The sequence below is a fragment of the Urocitellus parryii genome, chromosome 2, assembly GCF_045843805.1.
Source record: "Urocitellus parryii isolate mUroPar1 chromosome 2, mUroPar1.hap1, whole genome shotgun sequence".
NCBI classification, from domain to species: Eukaryota; Metazoa; Chordata; class Mammalia; order Rodentia; family Sciuridae; genus Urocitellus; species Urocitellus parryii.
In genome coordinates this window covers 56,581,817-56,602,618 of record NC_135532.1, presented here as the reverse complement: position 1 = coordinate 56,602,618, position 20,802 = coordinate 56,581,817, and the positions used below count along the sequence as shown (strand labels likewise).

Below are 20,802 nucleotides of genomic sequence, written 5' to 3'. Positions count from 1 at the left end.
GAGATAAAACATTCTGCATATGATTTGGGGGGATTGGCTAACTTCACTGAGCATGATATCCTCAAACTCCAATCACTTACCTACAAATGCCATGATTTTATTCTCCTTTAATAGTTATTAATATTCCCTTGTGTATATATGCCACATTTTCTTTATCCATTTATCTACTGAAGGACATCTCAGTTGGTTCCACAGTTTAGCTATTGAGAATTGTGCTGCTATAAACATTGATATGTCTGTATCTTTGTATATTCTGTTTTTAAGACATTTGGGTATAAGCCGAGAAGTGGGATAGCTAGGTCAAATGGTGATTCCCTTCCCAGTTTTCCAAGGAATCTCCATACTTCTTTCCATATTGGTTGCACCAATTTGCAGTCCCACCAGCAATGTATGAGTATACCTTTTTCCCCACATCTTCACCAATACTTATTATTGTTTGTAATCTTAATGCCTGCCAATCTGACTGGAGTGAGATGAAATCTTAGAGTAGTTTTGATTTCCCTTTCTCCAATTGCAATAGATGGGAACATTTTCTCATATAGTTTTTGATTGAATGTATATCATTTTCTGAGAAATGTCTGTTCAGGTCCTTGGTTCATTTATTGATTGGGTATTATTTTGGGGGGTTAAAAAGATTTTGGGGTTCTTTGTATACCCTAGAATAGTGTTATATCTGATGTGTGAGGGGTAAAAATTTTCTCCCAAGATGTAGACTTTCTATTCACTTCACAGATTGTTTCTTTTGATGAGAAAAAGCTTTGAAGTTTGAATCCACCCCATTTATTGATTCTGGATTTATCTCTTGCACTATAGGAGTCTTAATAAGGAAGTCAGCACCCAATCCAACATGAAGGAGATTTGGGCCTACTTTTCCTTCTATTACATGCCATATTTCTGGTTAAATTCCTAGGTCTTTGATCCACTTTGAGTTGAGTTTTGTGCATGGTGAGAAATAGGGGTTTAATTTCATTTTGTTGCATATGGATTTTCAGTTGTTGAATAGGCTATCTTTTCTCCAATTTATGTTTTTGGCACCTTTGTTTAATTTAAGATAACTGCAATTATGTGGGTTAGTCTTTGTGTCCTCTAGTCTGTACCATTGGTCTACCAGTCTATTTTGGTGCCAATATCATGCTGTTTTTCTTACTATTGCTCTATAGTATAGTTCAACATCTGTTCTAGTATTGCCACCTAATTCACTCTTCTTGCTAAGGATTGCTTAGCTTTTCTGGGTTTATTATTTTTTCCAGATAGATTTCATGACTGTCTTTTTACCTCCTATGAGGAATGTCATTGGGATTGTAATTGGAATTGCATTAATCCTGCATAGTGCTTTTGATTCTATGGTCATTTTGATAATATAAATTCTGCCTATCCAAGAACAAGGGATATATAGAAAAAGGGATTCCATATTCTAAGGTCTTCTTTAATTCCTTTCTTTAGTGTTCTGTAGTTTTCATTATAGAGGTCTTTAACCTCTTTCATTTGGTTGATTCCCAAGTATTTTATTTATTAAATTATTTTTGAGGCTAAATGGGGTAGTTTTTCTCATTTTACTTTCAGAGTATTTGTCACTGATATACAGAAATGCCTTTGATTTATGGGTGTTGATTTTATATTTTGCTACTTTGCTGAATTCATTTACTATTTCTAGAAGTTTTCTGGTGGAATTTTTTTGGTCTTCTAGGTGTACAATCATATTGTCTGCCAATAATGCCAATTTGCATTCTTCTCTTCCTATTTGCATTTCTTTACTTTCTTTTGTCTGTCTAATTGCTCTGGCCAGTGTCTCAAGAACTATGTTAAATAGAAATGGTGAAGGAGGGAATCCCTGTCTTGTTCCCATTTTTAGAGGGAATGCTTTCAATTTTTCTCCATTTAGAGGGATGAAGGCCTTGAGCTTAGCATAAATAGATTTTATGATGTTGAGATATGTTCCTGTTATCCCTAGTTTTTTCTAGTGTTTTGAGAATGCATTTTCTGCATTACTTGAGATGATCATATGATTCTTATTTTTAAGTCTATTAATGTGACTTATTTATTGATTTCTGTATTTTGAAACAACCTTCCATCCTTAGGATGAACACAAATTGATTGTGATGCATGATATTTTTGTATTCAATTTGCCAGAATTTTATTGAGAATTTTTACATCTATTAGAGATATTGGTTCATTTGAGATATTTTTTCATTATAGATATTGGTCTAAAATTTTCATTCTTTGATGTGTCTTTGCCTGGTTTTGGAATCAGTATGATATTGGCCTCATAGAATGAGTTTGGAAGTGCTCCCTGTTTTTCTATTTCATGAAATAATTTGAAAAGTATTGGTATTAGCTCTTCATTAAAGGTCTTTCAGAATACTATAGTAATAATGATAATAATAATTATAAATAATAATAATATAATAGGTCACTTTTAAAGAAAGATTCCTGAGTCCAAAATTCAAAATTCTACATATGAAAATCTTTTTTTTTTTTAAAGAGAGAGAGGAGAGAGAGAGAGAGAGAGAATTTTTTTTAATATTTATTTTTTTTTAGTTCTCGGCGGACACAACATCTTTGTTGGTATGTGGTGCTGAGGATCGAACCCGGGCCACACGCATGCCAGGCGAGCGCGCCACCGCTTGAGCCACATCCCCAGCCCTGAAAATCTTATAAAGTTGAAGTATTTTTAATCTTATGTTCTTTTTATTGCATCAACTATTATGCAAACTTTTATTGTGGACTTTAAAATACACCGTACATGTTTACACATATAAATGTATGCATTTGTACAAACATCTATGTTGACTATTTATAAAGCACAGGCTATTAATTTATTTATTTGAAAGTATTCTATATTTTACATACAGCAGTATAAGAACTGTGAAGAGTGATTTATGAACATATATTCTAGAAAAATATTTCACCAAATACAAATAATTATAAAATTATAAGAAAAATATAGTAAAATTATTTAAAATTATTTGAAATGCATACTATTTTAATTTTACCTGTTTATTTGTGTGTGATATAAAAATAAAGTTTATTAAAATTCCTTAATAAATATAATAACAAGAAGGTCAGACACAGAAGAAAGAAATGAGGGGAATATATATTAAATAATTTTTTAAAGTTGCAAAGCAAATTTATTATCAGTTGCATTAGAAATCTTTGATTAAATATTTAGACCAGAGGCATAGATTATCATACTCTGTGAGTAGGTATGCTACAAATTTAAACCTACCCTTATCATAAAACCCATCAATCCCACTTCTGGATGTTTTACCATAGAAATGGGCACATAAGTTCAGAAAAAGAATACCACATTAATGTTCATTGAGGTCTTGTTTATACAACACCTAAAATTTGGAAACAAATGCCTATCACACATTGAAAAAAAATGGGCATTTTTAAAATATAAACATACATTAAAGACTATAGAGCAAACAAAAGAATCATGCATTAACAGAAATAACAACATGGATGGATTTCAAAATCCTATACTAAATGAAAAATACCAAAGTACACACTATATGAATTATAATTGGATTTCTATTAAATAAGGTAATACTTATGTTAAAACAATAATCAATTTGAAAGGTATGGAATGGCAATAAAAGTCAAATCTGTAAATTTCAGACAACTTCAGTTTCTAATATATTTTCACATCTTAATGTGATTTTTTTGTTTGGATCTCTTTTTTACTATTTTTAAATTTTTGGTTATAATTTTATTAAAAATGTAAGGTACAATTAATGTTTAAGATAAAATCCTCATATAGAGCTAAATGCCAACAAGAGATTTTATAGCTTGGTTTGTAAAATCAGATTATTTTTTGCAAGTCTTGAAAAAAAATCAGTATATTTTTGTTTTACATTAAATTATCGTCAATATGAATACTTTCAAAAGTCTTGTCATTAATCTAAACATCAGACAAAATCTATTCACAACTGTGAATAAACATTGAAAAATTTGCGTGAGAGTTCTCAAAAAGCAGAATTTTTTCAATCTGATATAGAAATTGAATATGGCTCCATATATAATCTATACCAGAAGCATTTGTTAATCAACTTGGAAAAAGCAACATGTTAAAGGTCTGGATTTAAAAATGAAAAGTTAAAAGTTGCTATCTAACCTGTAATAATGAAACTAATGATGAATCTCTGGTTATAACCTTTCCTAAGAGGAGCCAGATAGGTTTCTGGTTAATAGCTGATTATATTGAATAGCTTTCTGCATGGATAGACAGAAATTTGTCCTCATTAGAATACTCATTTATTTTGTATATAGATTCATTTTTCATGGTTTGCTGTGCTTCTGCACTCACATGGAGAATCACTGTTATTATCATTGTTTTGTGGGTCAAAGTTAAATATCTAAGTTGCTTTATGATCATTATCTTCTTGTAAATCTACCCTATTAATAAACTAGGTTTACAGTTCAGGTACATAGAGCTTTGTACAAAAGTTTAAGAATTTGCTCTGCTATTCCACAAGGCAGTGATTCTTATCTCTAAGTTATTGTTCCAAATTCTCGTATTTAATCTTTATTTTAACAGTAATGAGCTGACCCAAACTGACAAGAATATGCCAATTATCTAAGTAGAATCATAAGGAGACTAGTACTCACTTCTTTGTGATGAGACATCTGTGTCAATGAAATAGCAAATCAAAGCATCTTTATTTGCTGGAACAAAATATTGCAAATTAGGCAATAATATGCTGTTAACATGATTTTCAAAATCAAATATCTATAGAATATAAACTGAGTAGAAAACTCTTTGTTCCTTATTTTTTATGCAAATATATCTATGTATTGTTTTAGGTATATATTGCTATATAGTTTTCATAAGAAACCTTCAAAACTTATTTGCTTAAAACAACAATTACTTTTCTGGACTCTGTCTAGACTTGCTGAGACGTAACCTAGAAGGTTATTCTTACTTGAAGCCTGTCAAGTAATTCCAGTCAAAAATTGACAAGGGCTGAAACATCCAAAAGACTTCACTCACAAGGCTTAAAATTTATCAGGATTATATGGGTCTCCTTACTCATAAGAAATCTTGAGTTTTTATTCAAGTTCAGTAGATAAAAAGTCAAAGCTGATGCTTCTCTTTCTAAACTAAAAATTCCAAAGTATCCTTTTCATGACACAACATAATTCTGTTATTCTGTACACACACACAAATATATATAATGTGTATATAACATGTATTTATGTCAATACACACATTTATTTTTTTCATTTTTTAAAATTATTTATTTTTTATTGCAATTTGTTATATATGGCAGTAGAACGCATTACAATTCATATTACACATATGCATCATAATTTTTCGTATCTCTGGTTGTACACAAAGTATACTCACACCATTTGTGTCTTCATACGTGTACTTAGGGTACATTAGGTACCTCTCATTCCATCATCTCTTCTACCCCCATGCCCCTACCTTCCCCTCCCACCCCTTTCCCCTTTCTAAGATTCATCTAATCCTCCCATGTTCCTCCTTCCAACCCCCTATGAATCAGCTTCCTTATATCAGAGAAAACATTTATCATTTGGGTTTGGGGGACTGGCTAACTTCACTTAGCGTTATATCCTCCAACTCCTTCCATTTACCTAAAAATGCCATGATTTTATTCTCTTTTATTGCCAAGTAATATTCCATTGTCCATACACACATTTATTTATCAGTTTGTCTGTTGATGGACATTTAGATGTGCTGCATATTCCGGCTATTTTGAATATTGCTTCAATAAATATGAAAATGCATGTGTTGTTTTGACAATGTTTTCATTTCATTTGGGCATGTAACCCTTGGTGGCTTAAACAGCATGAAATTCTGTCATTTGAAAATAAATGGATACACTTGGAAAACATCATGTTAACTGAAATAAGTCAAACAGAAAAGAAAAAAAACAATTTCACTCATATATGCAGTCAAAAAATGTTGAATTCATAGAAGTTGGGAGTAGAGTGGTGGTTATGAAAGACTAAGGAGAAAAATGGGTATAGAGAAGAGAAAGAAGTTAGTCAGGAAATCTTATAGTTTTACAGGGTAAAAAAAATCCTGTTATTCTATGGCACATTGGAATGAATATAATTTATAAAAAAGTTAGAAGAGACTAATGTGCAACGCATTCACTGTAAAGAAATGATGAGATTTAAGATGATGGCTATGCCATGACCGTGAGTCATTAACTATCCAATGTGTACATGAATCAAAACTTCTCATTATATTCCATAAATATGTTCAAATACTTTTTAAAATAAAAGCACAAGACTCCTATTGTTTATTTCATTTTTTTTTTTTGTGGTGCTGGGGATTGAACCTTATGCTTTCAAGACAAGCACTCTACCAACTGAGCTATATCTCCAGTAGGTACAAATATTATATGTCAATCCAAAAATAAAATAAATCCCATGCTGGGAGTGGTGTCACATGCCTGTAATCCCAGTAGATTAGGAGGCTAAGAGAAGAGAATCTTGAGTTCAAAACCAGCATCAGCCACTTAGTGAGGCCCTAAGCAATTTAAGGATACCCTATCTCTAAATGAAATATTTTAAAAAGGGTTTGGATGTGGCTCAGTGATTAAGCATGTAGGGTTCAATCCCTGGTAACAATAAATTAATAATTAAATAAATAATAAAAGAAACTCCAGAACATCATTTTGAAAGCATTATTCAAAGCCAGAAGGAGAGAATGAGAAGTAGTTAGCCTGTAGGAAGGAGACGAGGTTGTGTTTGTTGTCATCATTGTTTGTTTCAATATTTGTGGCAACTAAGGGTCAATATGAAGAAACTATCTGCCCAGTACCTTGTTAATATTAGAAAAAATAGATAACAAACAAGATATTTAGAGGATGAAGTTGCTACCCAGATCTTCTGAGATGTGATTAGATAATTTTGGGTGTGCACAACTAAGTATATCTTGATACAGTTTCAGAAAGTCAAAAATAATAAATTTTTATATGAACTTTAAGCCAAACTATATTATTGGCCCATTTGAACCTATCTATCTTTTTTTATAGGCTCAGGGTTTCGTGGACCACAAGCTAGGAAAGAAATTTTTCAGCCCCCCCATGACACTTTTACATTGGATGTCTCCAAATATTCCATGTGAGCAGAAATGGTGGGTTCAATATCTACCTGTGTTACTTAAAAGCTATTTGAACAACCTGTACATTCCCTTTTTCCCTTTGGTTGTATTAACTGAACTGATTTGCCTGAACTCTATTTATTCATTCTTGGTTTATTGCTTTGGTGGTTAAGATTATTTTAATGCCAGAAATTAGGTGGAGCAGTAAGAAAGAAGAAATCAGGGTCCATGAATCTCGTGAATGCAGCAGGCTTCCAAGTTAGAAAAGCATAACTTTTAACTAACAGACAACTTTTTTTCTCTGCTTAAATCAATACAATTTTTTGATAGTAGAGTATTTAGTCTTTCCCAATCAAAAATAAATTCTGTTATGATATTTATTTTATGTGTATTAATAGGGTCAATCTCACTTTAAACCAAGATGAATTTACGAGAATTATGGTCTTTGAACACAATGGAAATTATTGAAGATTAAAAAGACATATATGAAAAAGAATGGAATAAATTTGAATAATTTTGTACTTTTTTAATGGTACTTGTGATTAAAATCATAGGCACCTTACCCCTGTGCTGTATTCCCCAGTTAAGTTTTATTTTGAGAGAGGGTTTTGAAAAGTTGCTGAGGGTCTCATTAAGTTGCTAAGACTGGCCTCAAACTTGCAATCCTTTTGTTTCATTTGCTGCAATTACAGGTGTTCACCATTGTGTCAGGCTCTTTCATACTTTCAAAATGTATTCAATTTAGAAAGATTTATGTCTTCAGTTTCTCTGTTAGAAATTAATATATTTGATATATATATTAATTAATTAAAATCTAGTGATAGAAGATATAAGAATTTGCTTGTGTTTAAGCATTTGTTAGGTGTCAACCTAAAATAACAAATGGATAACGATTTTTAAGAAAGCATAGACAAATAGCGAACAATGACAGAAATGAATCTGTAAATCATTAAACATAGAGAATTTTTCAAAGGGCTCTTTTGAATCTAGCTCATTCAATTATATTGCTAAAAAATCAAGAAAAAGAATCTGTTTATCTAACAAATACACTGCTCTAAAAGACCAAAATTATGTCATAATTTAATAAGACTTTGTTTCACTTTAAAACATTTGGTTACATGGCCTTTCCTATGTTTTACATATGTACATTGTAAAATGTCAATAGAGAGAGATGTAAATCAATCTATATATCCATTCATTCCATTCTGTCCAGTCATCATTCAGCTGGCTAGCTAACAAGCTATGAGTACACAAACATAAACATATAAATATGAATTTTCATCACAGTAATTAAAATGCATGGTGTTCCTCTGTAATGTTTGATTCTTCTGTATCTTTGCTACTCTATTGTAGTTTTAAGAAGTTTTGCTACAATAACTTCAAGGGCTTTAATTTGCTTAGTGTTTTAATCTGACAATTCATACTTTAGCACTTTTTTCCACCTATTTCTGCTCCTCTCCTCATTATATACTTAGAAACTATGCAAACTTTTAATTTTTTAATTCTAAACCTCATTAATTTTAGTTAAACCCAAGCTTAAATTCTCTTGACTTTTCATCTTTGTTGTATAGATGTTTCTGTGGTAACTGTAAAATGTTCATAAGTCTTAATTCTAACACATTTTCTCCTATGGGTAGCCTGTCCTTTTTTTGGTAAGTGCAACTTTTTATATCTAGCATTTTTAATTAGTTATTAATAAAGATTTATAGACTTATTTTTAAAACACTTGTTTTATGATTGTGGTTTTGGTCTATTTGTGGTGTGAGACATAATGCCACAGACTAGGTAATTTATAAATAATAGAAAATTACTTCTCATAATTTTAGAGGTTGGGAAATCCAAGATCAAGAGGCTACTCTCTGCTTCCAAGATGGCACCTTGTTTTGCATCCTGTGAAAGAGATTAACTCTATGTAATAATGTGGCAAGAGACAGGATGGTAAATTAGTCCCTGAAAATTTTTAATAAAGCACTAGTCCACATATGAGGTTGTAACCTCTTAAAAGCCTCACCTCTTAATACTCTTGCATTGAATATTTAGTTTCAACATCAATTTAGGTGGGACACAAATATTGTAATACACTATTTTTTTTGTAGATCATACAGTTATTCATGTTACAGTCTTTTTATTTTGCTTTATCTCTACATACTCTAGTATTTGTTTCTTGGTTTACTGAGTATTTCATATTTGTCCAATATTTTGTCTTTATTTTAATGCTTTGTAAAACTTGATTTTAAAATCATCTTACACAGAAGATACATTTTACTTGACCTTGCAAAATTCCATGCATCTCCTTTTGACTAGAGCTTCCTAAGGAAGCACTCTATTTATTGTTCTTCCATGTATGATTCCTATTATGTGTAGGTTACTTGGTATGGATCCATACTTCCAGACCCTAGACAGGCTGGGGTCTGGTTGAGAAGGATTGCTATGCCCAATGCTCATTTTACATTTGTAGTTTTTTCAGTTTTGGACATACTCAGGCTGTAAGACTCCAATCATGGGATCTGGGCTTTTTAATCCAGCTGTGTTTCTCTACTTTCCTACATATGGCCTAACTTCAGTTTCTGCTGTACAATGTCCAGGTGGTCTGCTTCTTCCTTCCCCTTCCTGCCCACTCCTCTTCTTTCTTATTTATTTATTTGTTTGTTTGTTTGTTTATTTATTTATTTTTGATCAGTACTACCTTTTCTGTGTCTACATGTATTTTAAAATGTTTTCAAGTCAAGGAATTTTCAAAATGTTTTCAATATTTTGTGTTGTGCAGTACATCAATTCTTCACATTTCAGTCCTGTAACACTTGGATTGTTTTTGTTAACTATCATAAATACATTTCCTGACACCCTTTTAAGAATTTCAGTTGTCTGGAGCATAGATTTTTCACCATGAAAAATCTAGTATGTGTCAGTTGTAACCTCAGGTTTTATTTTCAAAAGTGTTACCAATTTTCAGTGTTCCAAAAGGGAATATTATAAATATAAGTCATATGTTTACAAAAATAATACAGCCTTTCTGCTTGCTACAATTGCAGACCCCTTCCACTATCCCAATAATAACTGAATCCTGTGTGTACTCCTCCTGGCTATAGTGTAATTATTTATCACCAGGAGTTATGATATGTACTATAAGGGTATAAATAAAATACTATGAATCCCTTGCCACCAAATATATATTACTTTCATTTGATATTGCAATAATTGGTTCAAGTTCTCAATTTTAAACCTTAAAAGTTATTAGTAAAGTCTATGGTGCTGGACATTTTTGCCTCATTATAAATTATTACAGCATTGACAAGAGGCTGCTACAATAAGGAGATATTAGCTTAGAGCAGCATCTTAGGAAAATGTTCCCAATAATGTGAGAGAATAATTTCTTCTGCTTACATAGAATATGCTTAATGGAGGAAACATGAAAATATTATCTTGAGTGAAAAATCAAAATTTTATGTTGTAAAAATATCTACTTAAATCTACTTAAAAGCCCTGAGGTTATGCTGTATTTTTGAAAGCTATTTATATCCCTGTCTGTTCATCTTAGCAATGTAGCTAAATGATTTATCACAGCTGTGTCAGCATTTATCTCAACAAGGTTTTCTAACAGAGTATGGAAAGGCATGCAAGCCAGAGGGAGATTTTATGACTTTAGTCAGTGTACATGTGTTTGGTAGTATAAATGATTAAAATATTCAAGTTGTATATCCACAACACTTCTCTCCACTGACAAAAAAAAATATAAAACTATTAAAATAAATTTGTACAGATTATAGGTGTGGTTGTGTGGACAAGGACACACACACACACACACACACACACATACACACAGAGAGACACACACATGCACATACCTCAGTTATTCTTGGGAAATTTCCATGTTTTTTAAGGTAATAACTTGCTATGTCCTTCAGTTTTATGAAACATAATATTTAAATATCCAGTATGGTCAGAAGTATGACACATGATGCTTTTTACTATGGATTTTGTAGATTTTTATGTTTGAAATCATTTTTCTATAAATAATTTAGTGCATGGAAAAGGAAGATCTGTTGTGTATAAGGTCAGATCCATTGTAGGAAATTCAATGGGGTCATCTAGCTCTAATTTTGAGGGTTACAAGCTTTGGTATCCAGTTTTATAAAAATCCACAGGAAAGTCTCAATCCAATTTTCATTGACCTGTAACCAACCTTGTGATAATGTCTATATACACAATTTTATTCCCAAAAGTTCAGAACAAAAAAATATGTCTTTAACGTATCTTTAGCCATCTACCACTTAATTCTAAGTCAAAGAGAAATTGTTATAATACATGTACTCCATTGAGTTTTCCCCATATTTCTAGAGATAGGCTATATATCTATATCTCTTTGAAAATATGATAATTTCTTTAAAACATACTTTAGAATCTTTTTCTTCCACCGTGTTCTCTAAAAATTCACTAGTTATCCAGGTGCAAATCATGGTAAATATTTAGCCAGGGACTCCAAAATTCTAGCATTTGGATTGTTGAGTAGTTGACAATAAGATTCCATAATAATATTAATAAATATACAGATAAATTCCTGATATGGTCATAGAAATTCATATTCTGCACAGGTGACATACTGCCAGAAATTCATGTTTTTAGCCAGAGATATTTGCAGACATCACCACAGTCAAAGTTATTAGATTTTCATCATCACTTTCTTCAAGATGCTATTCAATAAGGACATAAGTAAAAGAAGCACATACAATACTTAATAGCTATGTACCTATTGTATAAAGTTTGAATAGATAAAAATAAATCATTACTAATTGCCAAAGCATAATTAGGCTTATAAGGAATCAAAAAGAACCAACAGATAAATGACTTAAAACAGTAATTAAAACTGGCAAAGTTAGCTGAACATAAAGTTAATATACATAAACTTACATAGCAATTTTTAAAAAGCAAAATTAAATTTAAACAAAGCAAATGCATAGCAACATAAAATCAAATGTGGAGGTATAAAAAGAGAAATAGCATCAAACAAAAAATTACCATAAATTAAGAAAATCTATTTAAATAAATGGATTTACCCTGTAGACTGACTGAAAAACTTTGCTTTTTAATTTATTTCTAAGTCAATCTTCATAATTTGTTCAAGTAAATTATACTTTATATAATTAAATCTTACAAAATTATTTATGAAAGTAAATTTTAGTGGTATTTCAACAGATAATGTTATGTGGAAATTCAAAAACCAGAGCCAATTCTACGGAAATAAGAAGAAAAGAAACTGTAAGTTTCATGATGTTATAAAAACATAGTAATTAAGATACTGTGATATACATAAAGAATGAACAAGTAGTGCTAGTATACAAATTGCCCTTGCCTACCTGGAAACTTGATTTTGACAAAGGATACTTAAGATCAATAGTAAAAGAATGCCCTTCCATAATATAAAATAATTCCAAAATAATTAAAACAAAAGACCATCTAATAGAAATTGTGTATGAGTCCAATTTTATATAGAAAATCTACAGTCAACATTAAAATAAACCTCAAATACATTTTATATTAAATGAATGCAAATAAAAAGAGTGAGATATCACTATAATACCAAATATGGGTTGGGATGAAAAGTAATAGGTCTTCTCATTAATTTTTTTTTAGTAATTCATTTTATAACTTCACTGGAAATCAGTGTGATAGTAAAATATGCACAATAATGTTGAGAGAATTATTATTCATAGTAACCAAAAAAAAAGGTAATACAAAAACGTTTTGAGTTATTCAGTCATTAAATGGAATACCCTACATCATTGAAAATTAACAAGCTATTGATATATAAAATTCATAATGAGTTATTCTCATAATTAAATAGTTCTTTTATATTTTCTGTTTTGATTCATAAAATTCAGACACCATTGGCATTACTGAAACTTATCTATGAACTTGAAATTCTTGATAGTGATTACTTTGGAATGGGTGGAATGGGAAATGCTCCTGATTTTCAAGGAACATAAAGAAGGCTTATATAGGCTTTCAATATTGTTCTATATTTTGTACTGTAGACCATAGATATGGATGTGTTTTACATTGAACCTTTTTGAATTCCCTACTCTGCCAGAAAGAGATTATTTTGTAATCACAGAAAGAAGTAACAATCAGGTTCCTTTTTTAATTTAATTAAATTTATTGGTGTCAACCTCATTCAGTTTAATCAATTGGACCTTTGAACCAATAACACTTCTAAACCTTTTCCGGGTTAGCGGATACATTTGCAACTGAGCCAATCAATGTAAACCTCACTGCACTGAATGCTCCACCAGCTAATCAACAGTCTCACTTGAATAACCACATTTAAACAGCTGACTTTAACCAATACGTCTCTGTAAAACACTACCAAACCTTGACTCCCTTGAACTTTTCTAAACCTTATATTTTATTAGGTCTCTGTTTTGTACAGAGAAACTGAGCTACAAAAAAAAAAAAAAAAAAACAAAAAAAAAAAAAAAAAAAAAACTCTCTCCTATTTTGTATGTAATGAATTCTGTTTTGTTTCCTGAATTCCATTGCTTCAGTCTCTCTCACCTTTTATATATGATTGATAATTTATTAACTAAGTATACTTAAAATTTTTGCACTATTAGATACATATAGTTCAGTGAGTGTTTGTAAGTCTAAGAATACCCCTTAAAATTCAGAAAACTTTGCAAGAACAGTCAAAGGAAATCAGTGTAAAAAGCAACTAGGTTAAGTCCAAAAGCACCAGTAGGCTTTTAGCAACAAAAAATAAAGTTGCAGGTAACATTAGCTTCATATATTCTGCCAATACAATTTCTGTTAACTAAAGCCAATTTATCATTATTTGTTGTTAACAGCTGATGTTGGTAACAAAAGTATAATAAAAAACAGCAGTGTTAAAACATGACAATAAAGTTCCTTTTCTTATATGTTCATTCTCATTGGTTTCATGTTTTGGACTGTTTTGTCTGCTGTCAAAAGCACTTATTAACTATCCCACTTACAACTCTAATAAGTCATTAAAAAGTACTCTGTGAAATTTCTGCATGGATGTGTTCACAGTCTTTCAGATACCTAGCCTGGAAGTCCAAAATGCAGAGATTTTTATTTTTTCATCCAACACGAGGCCTTAACTTTATTAATAATAGAAACAGTACAAAGTCAAACCAAGCTACAATTCACAGCTGCAATTTAGTTGACAAGTTTACTAAAGTCACTATCCAGAAATCTAAGCATATCCTCTTTTCATTACAAAAAAAAGGAACATAAAAAAGTCAAGCCTTACACATCAACCAATCAATCAGTCAATGCCAGATTTTAGAAGGCTACACTGTTGATTCTACTACAGCATTACAAGATGATTGATGTTGTTCTTTAAGGCTCAGACTGACTTTGCTCTCTACACATTTGCCTCTAAAACCACCAATTCTGTGTCCTTAACTTCCACTGCTGTTTTTTATCATAACTTTTGTTACCAACATCAGCTGATAACAACAAATAGTGATAAACTGGCTTTAGCGAACAGAAAATGTATGAGCCGAATACATAAAGTCAATGTCATATGCAGCTTATACTTTTTTGCCAAAAGCCTCCTGGTGTTTTTGGACTGAACCTAGTTGCTTTTTACACTGATTTCCTTTGACTGTTCTTGTACAGTTTTCTGAATTTTAAGGGACATTCTTAGACTTACAAATGCTCACTGAACTATATATATACCCAGTTAAGATTTCATGGACCTCTCCCTCTTCATTCTCCTCTTGTACAGCTAGAGTAGGAGTGTCTTTCTGAATGTAGGAGGGAGCTTCACCTTGAACTTTGAATTTCTTCACAGCTGCTAACTGTGCTTGCTGAGATAAATTCTCCATCTTTGCCTCCAGCAAAAGGATTTAGGTATCTGAAGTTGGGCTCTTGCAGATACCTGTCTTTGTAATGACAAAGAAGATGTTCTTAGATTTCTGGATAGTGACTCTAGTAACCTTGGTAACCTGCTGGAGACTCAGTTTGGACAAAGCCTTCTTGACTTCTTTTCACTCTAAAAAAAGGGACTCTTGCTTCACTCTCCCCCTCCATTTTAGTTGCTGCTGCCAGTTGTTCTTCTGGCATGGCTTCCTGTGTTAAACTTGTTTCTCATGACTGTCACATTCTGTTCCAAACCTTGTCTCAGCCTGAGGCTGTGGCAATTCCTGCTCTGCAGCAAGAATGGTTTCCATGGAATCACTGGACATTTTTGTGGGGAACATAGAATAAGATGATGGCAGAAAGTCACAATGTAGACTTGAAAGTCCTGTTCCTCTTCCCTCACTAATCACATCCAGTTATGTAAGTATAAATCTCTTAAGTCTGTTCTTTATTTTTTAGTCACATTGCCACCACCAGTACTGGAACCTTAATTTCACACCCAAAGTAGAGCCATAGTCTTCCTGCCCAATGTTGTTCATCTTTTCTTCCAAATGTAATTATTCTATCAAAAAAGACAATTGCTTCTGTTGTAATCAGTGTTTTATTAAAACTGACATATCACTATTCTGCTTAAAATAAATATTTTGATGCTTTATATAAAGAAAAACATGTTTAGAGGAGTATTAAGTTTCTCCATAATTGTACTTTTTTCTGTCATCTTATTTATCTCAGTCTGGATAATATTAACAAAAAAAAACCCCACAGTTTTAATTATTCATATTTCTTTTTAATAACTGAGGTCCTTGCCTTACTATTGGATATTTGCATTTTTATTAAATTCAGGAATGGTATCTCAAATGATAGTGGAATAAATTCAGTTCTTGACCTTTATGCTTTAAAATCCTGTTTCTCGTGATGCAATATGTGTATTGCAAGAAATTAAAAAGTAGATTTCAAAGTTACCGGTGAATCAAATTAAAGTGTCTAACCTCTGAAAATAGAGCTGTTGCATAGTTTGAGAACAGTCAGAGATAAAGGGATCAGAACATAAATTATATCCCAATTCCCAAGGGCAGGGGCAACCTTGTTCTCTTCCCTGTTCTTCCCTCAGAAGGAAGTCTATTGTTGAAAATAAGTAAGTGATAGAATTTCCATATGTATCTGTACAACTCAAAAGTCCTGGGTAATAGGAGAAACAACATACCAGATTAGAAGAGTGGCATGGTTCTTGGATAAGTCTCCTGAATTTCAGAAAGGACCAGGACACGCAGAATGTCTTCATGTACCTGGAAAAAGCAGGAGAACCTGAATCATCCCTGATATCCACACAAAAATAATTTCAGCAACAATTCATGAGTTCTTTGAAAAATACAAAAAAAAATGGTTAAAAAATAAGATATCTTTATAATACACCAATAAGAATAGTGGTCAACATTAATATGACTCTTAGTCACTATGAATTCCTTAAGGCTTAAATTAGTCCCTGAGACTGAAAAGAAATTCAAAACTGAGTTAAATTATCAGTCAAAAATTTAAGACTCACTCGACAAATGAAATTATAGGAAGATTAAGATAAGTAGATTGTTTTGTAGAGTGAATCATATAGGATATATAAGCTCCAAATACTTTTTTAAAGTCAATTGCTAAATATATCTGCAACTGGAAAAAAAGAGATTCTAATATTTTAAGAAAGGATAATTTATGATTATTTATGCTACTGAAACACAAGGTATTTATTATCCCATGATTCATACATACTTTTTCTTCAGTATTTAATATGCTATATTCTATGAATGACAGTGAGCATCTGTATATTTACTAGTTTAGTTACTAGTTTAGTTGTTCTGCCTATTTCTTAAATGCAATAATCACAAGTAAAAGTGAGAATAGAGTCAATCATGAAAATGATTTTATTTTAAAGTTGAGAAAAATCACTTATTTTTCTGTCACAGGAGCACTTAGAAAAGAATACCTTTAAATGTCTGAGAATTCTATCTTCTCGTTGAAACAAAAAATTGAGAAAGATTTGAAAAAGAAAAAAAATCTGACACTTTCCTAAAGATTTTCCACTTTACATGTTATAATCTATTAAAGTTTCTGCTCAACATAAAATAAATCATCATTTGCAATATTGTTAGAAGAAAACATTTTAAACTTCCTACATTAAATTACACCAAGGCTGCTAGTGACATTGTAGGGCTTTGCGATTTGTGAAATGCTTACAGAAAAGACTTCAGGATCTAACAATTAAAACATTTGTCAAAAACTTCACTGATATAACCAAAACTGAAATTTGTTTTTCTACTTTGAAGGCAATAACCAAAAGTATTCTAATACAAACATATAAACATCTTTGTTTAATAGATGAACCAAATTTTTAAAATACATATAATGAATTCATAGGTCACTGAAACACATAAGTAGCCCTTGGAGAAAGTCCATGTCCCTAAGACTTTATTTTAGAAAACCTTTATAGAAGAGATAAGAGACACAGAACGTTTCTCTTTGGCACTGGGGATTGAAACCAAGGCATCTCAAATGCCAGACAAGGACATACTATTGAGATCCATATGTGGTCCTTTTTGTTGGTGGTGGTGGTACCAGAAATTAACCAAGAGTCTGACACAGAGCCATTTTCGCAGCTCTTCTTTTTTGCCGGGGGGGGGGGGGGGGGGGGGGGGGGGGGGGGGGGGGGACGGGACAGGGTCTCACTAAGTTGCTTTGGTCACCATTAAGTAGCTGAAGCTAGCTTTTAACTTAGGATTCTACTGTTCAGCCTCCCGTGCTGCTGGGATGACAGGAATGTGCCACGACCTGGTCCCAATCCTTTTCTTTTTAAAAAGTTTTTTTCTGAGACAAGGTCTTATTAGTAGCTGCCCAGGCTGACCTCAAACTTACTACTTTGCTGACTCACCTTCCAGAGCCACCATACAGGGATAGTTTTGTAGACAGGATCTCATCAAATCTTTCATTGTTTTCTTCAACTGGCTTCACCTAATTTTTAGGTGGTTTGCAAAAACATTGAAGCCAGTTTATGTGACTCAAAACATAGCAAATAAGATCTATTTTTCTAAACAATATTTTTCTTTGAAATTGATTGATATATTAAGTTCCTCTATGAAACAACACATTTTTGTAGTAATAAATTACCTATCACTTAAGTATTATATGCAGTTTGATAACTTAATAGCTAATATGTCTAAAGCAAATTATGTATAAATCTATAAACTCATGCAATTTTAAACCCATAATATTTCTTCTACACTGTAGATGACAAAATAAAAACATTCAAGTGAATGAAAGATTTTCATTATGAGATCTAAAGACAGATTGATAGCCTACTGTTATGGTTTGGATGTGAGGTATCCCCTCAAAACTCACTTGTGAGATAATGTTCAGAGAAGAAATGACTGGGTTATGAGATCCTTAACTCAATCAGTGAATTAATCATCTGATGGCATTAATTGAGTGGTGACTGAAGGCAGTAGGAAATGGTTAGAGGAGGTGGGGCATTGGTGGAATGTTTATGGGGTACATATTTTGTATCCAGAGGGTGGAGTCTCTTTCTCTGCTTTCTGATCATCATGTGAGCTGTTTCCCTGTGCCAAACTCTTATCCCCTGAGGTTCTGCCTCACCTTGAGCCCTCAAGGAATTAACTCTGCTGTCTGTGAATTGAAACCTCTGAAACTATGAGCCCCAAATAAACTCTTTGTCCTATACACTTTTTCTGGTTGGGTCCTTTTAGTCACATCAGTGAAAAAGCTGAAAAAACATTCACTGTCATATATTTCTAGTGTGAAGAGTAAGTAACACATATAAATTAAAATGTGAAAAACATAAGTAAAATCATCAATGAATTATCATAATTTGTCAATAAATATACCTGAAAAATCAACATTTAGTTTGAAATTTGCATTCGCTGTATCAGGATACCCAAAGTCCTCTTCATATCCATTTCAATTGCTAAAATCTTCCTCCTTTACAGGATTATTAGCATCAAAATTTCTTATAGTATTTTAGATTTACCTTTACTCAAAATTTATAAAAATAAGTTTATACTTCATTTTTATTTCATATTTGACTTTCTTTACTCAATAGTGTATCTGTGAGCTATAGCATGTTTTATATATTCCTCAAGTTTCATTTGTTTTTAATGTTCATTGTGACGAATGACTGAGGCAGGATCTTAGCACCACATTACTGTTCAGAATGGATTTTTAAAATTGTTTTTTTCTCTCTAGAATCCTAGATGGGCTACTGAATAATTTCTATTATTCAGACTGCTATATCCTCAAAATTCTTTAATTCCGGGTTTCATTAGTAAATAATCCAAAGGAAACATAGAGCTAGAATATAGTAGCCCCTAAAACTACTTCATTTATATTCCATTTAGTAGATTGTAGCAGAATGTTGACTAGGAGGATATTGAAAATCAACATTAACTCAGAAGTCACCAAAGAAGCATTATATTCACCTATTCTTAATTCTTCAGTGCTAAATGTATGCAAGCATTTTTTGCCAGTTAAATGTGATAAAAAATTACCATTGCATTAGTGGTTTGTCTCTTTTAATCACCATAAATATAGGGTTTGGTAAATATCAAAATTTAACATTAACATTATTTAAATTATAACTTTGATTAGTGTTTGATGTTGTATTTAATACATACTCCCTACTTCAGTGTTACATACACACCATGCCTACACTGTTTTCTGAAATCTTCAGAATTTTTTCTTCTGTCTTTAGTTATACAATACATATGTATTGTTATGAATTGTTATATATGTTATGAATCAGCATGAGGCATCCAAAAGGATAAAGATATTCCATTGAACCAGCACCATTTATCAAAGGCCTTTTCTTATTTTTTTTTAAAAAATTTACAATTCTACCTTTTTTTTTCAGTCAAGTGCCCTACACATGGATCTATTTCTGTCCTGTACATATGTTCTTTGTTCATTTCTTTTTAATCTTAGGCCAATATCATATGTACCCCTTCATATTTTTTATAATTTAATATCTTCTTGCCAATGTTTGGATTTTTCTGTTTTCACATACAAAATATCATTATTTTAGTTTCCACATCTTTTTTAAAATTATTTTTACTAACATTTCATTAATTGTTTAAATCAATTTTATCAAATTAAAGACACTTAAAAACTTTCAAATTTTTAATGACTTTGAATTTTTCCCAATATCATTTTTATATATGTGTTTGTGCATTTTTAGACATAGGCTTATGGCATTTTGGGATAGTATTTTAAATATATTTCAATTTTCTTTTCAAATATGCATTATAACTGTGTGGAAATAAAATTAATGTCTGTATGTTGATGTACAAAAACTGTATTAATCTTATCTATTGATTTTAATATTTTTTAATTTACTACAAAGTTTCTGGAGTGAGAGAAGAAAAGACAGAAGTAAAGAAATATTTAAGTTACAAATTCAATAAAGGGTTACTTAAGTATTCTGTATATTGTTTTGCTTTCATATATAATATAATCCTAGCAATTTTATATTTCATCTACTTTTCAACTTGACTAGTGCTGTTATTCATATGTTATTATTAATGTCATATAGTTGTTAATCAAAGAAGAGATTACATATCTTATTACTTCAGATGAATTTGTTGAAACTCTATCATATTTTTGTTTTCTCTATTATTCATTTATGCTTCTTCCTGTATTATCTACTTTCCTAACTGTTTTTTTTAAATATTTATTTATTTATTTTAAGAAGAAATAGTTTATTTGTGGGCTCACTGTTTCAAAGTTCTCAGTCCATAGACAGCATGCACCATTCCTTGGGGTGTAAAGTCAGGCAGAACATATGG

General features: G+C 31.4%; 1 pseudogene; it reads right to left on the bottom strand.

The window, feature by feature from the left end:
- Positions 1-11,700: 11,700 nt before the first annotated feature.
- LOC113190757 (nascent polypeptide-associated complex subunit alpha-like) lies at positions 11,701-15,291 on the bottom strand (annotated as a pseudogene).
- Positions 15,292-20,802: the final 5,511 nt, after the last annotated feature.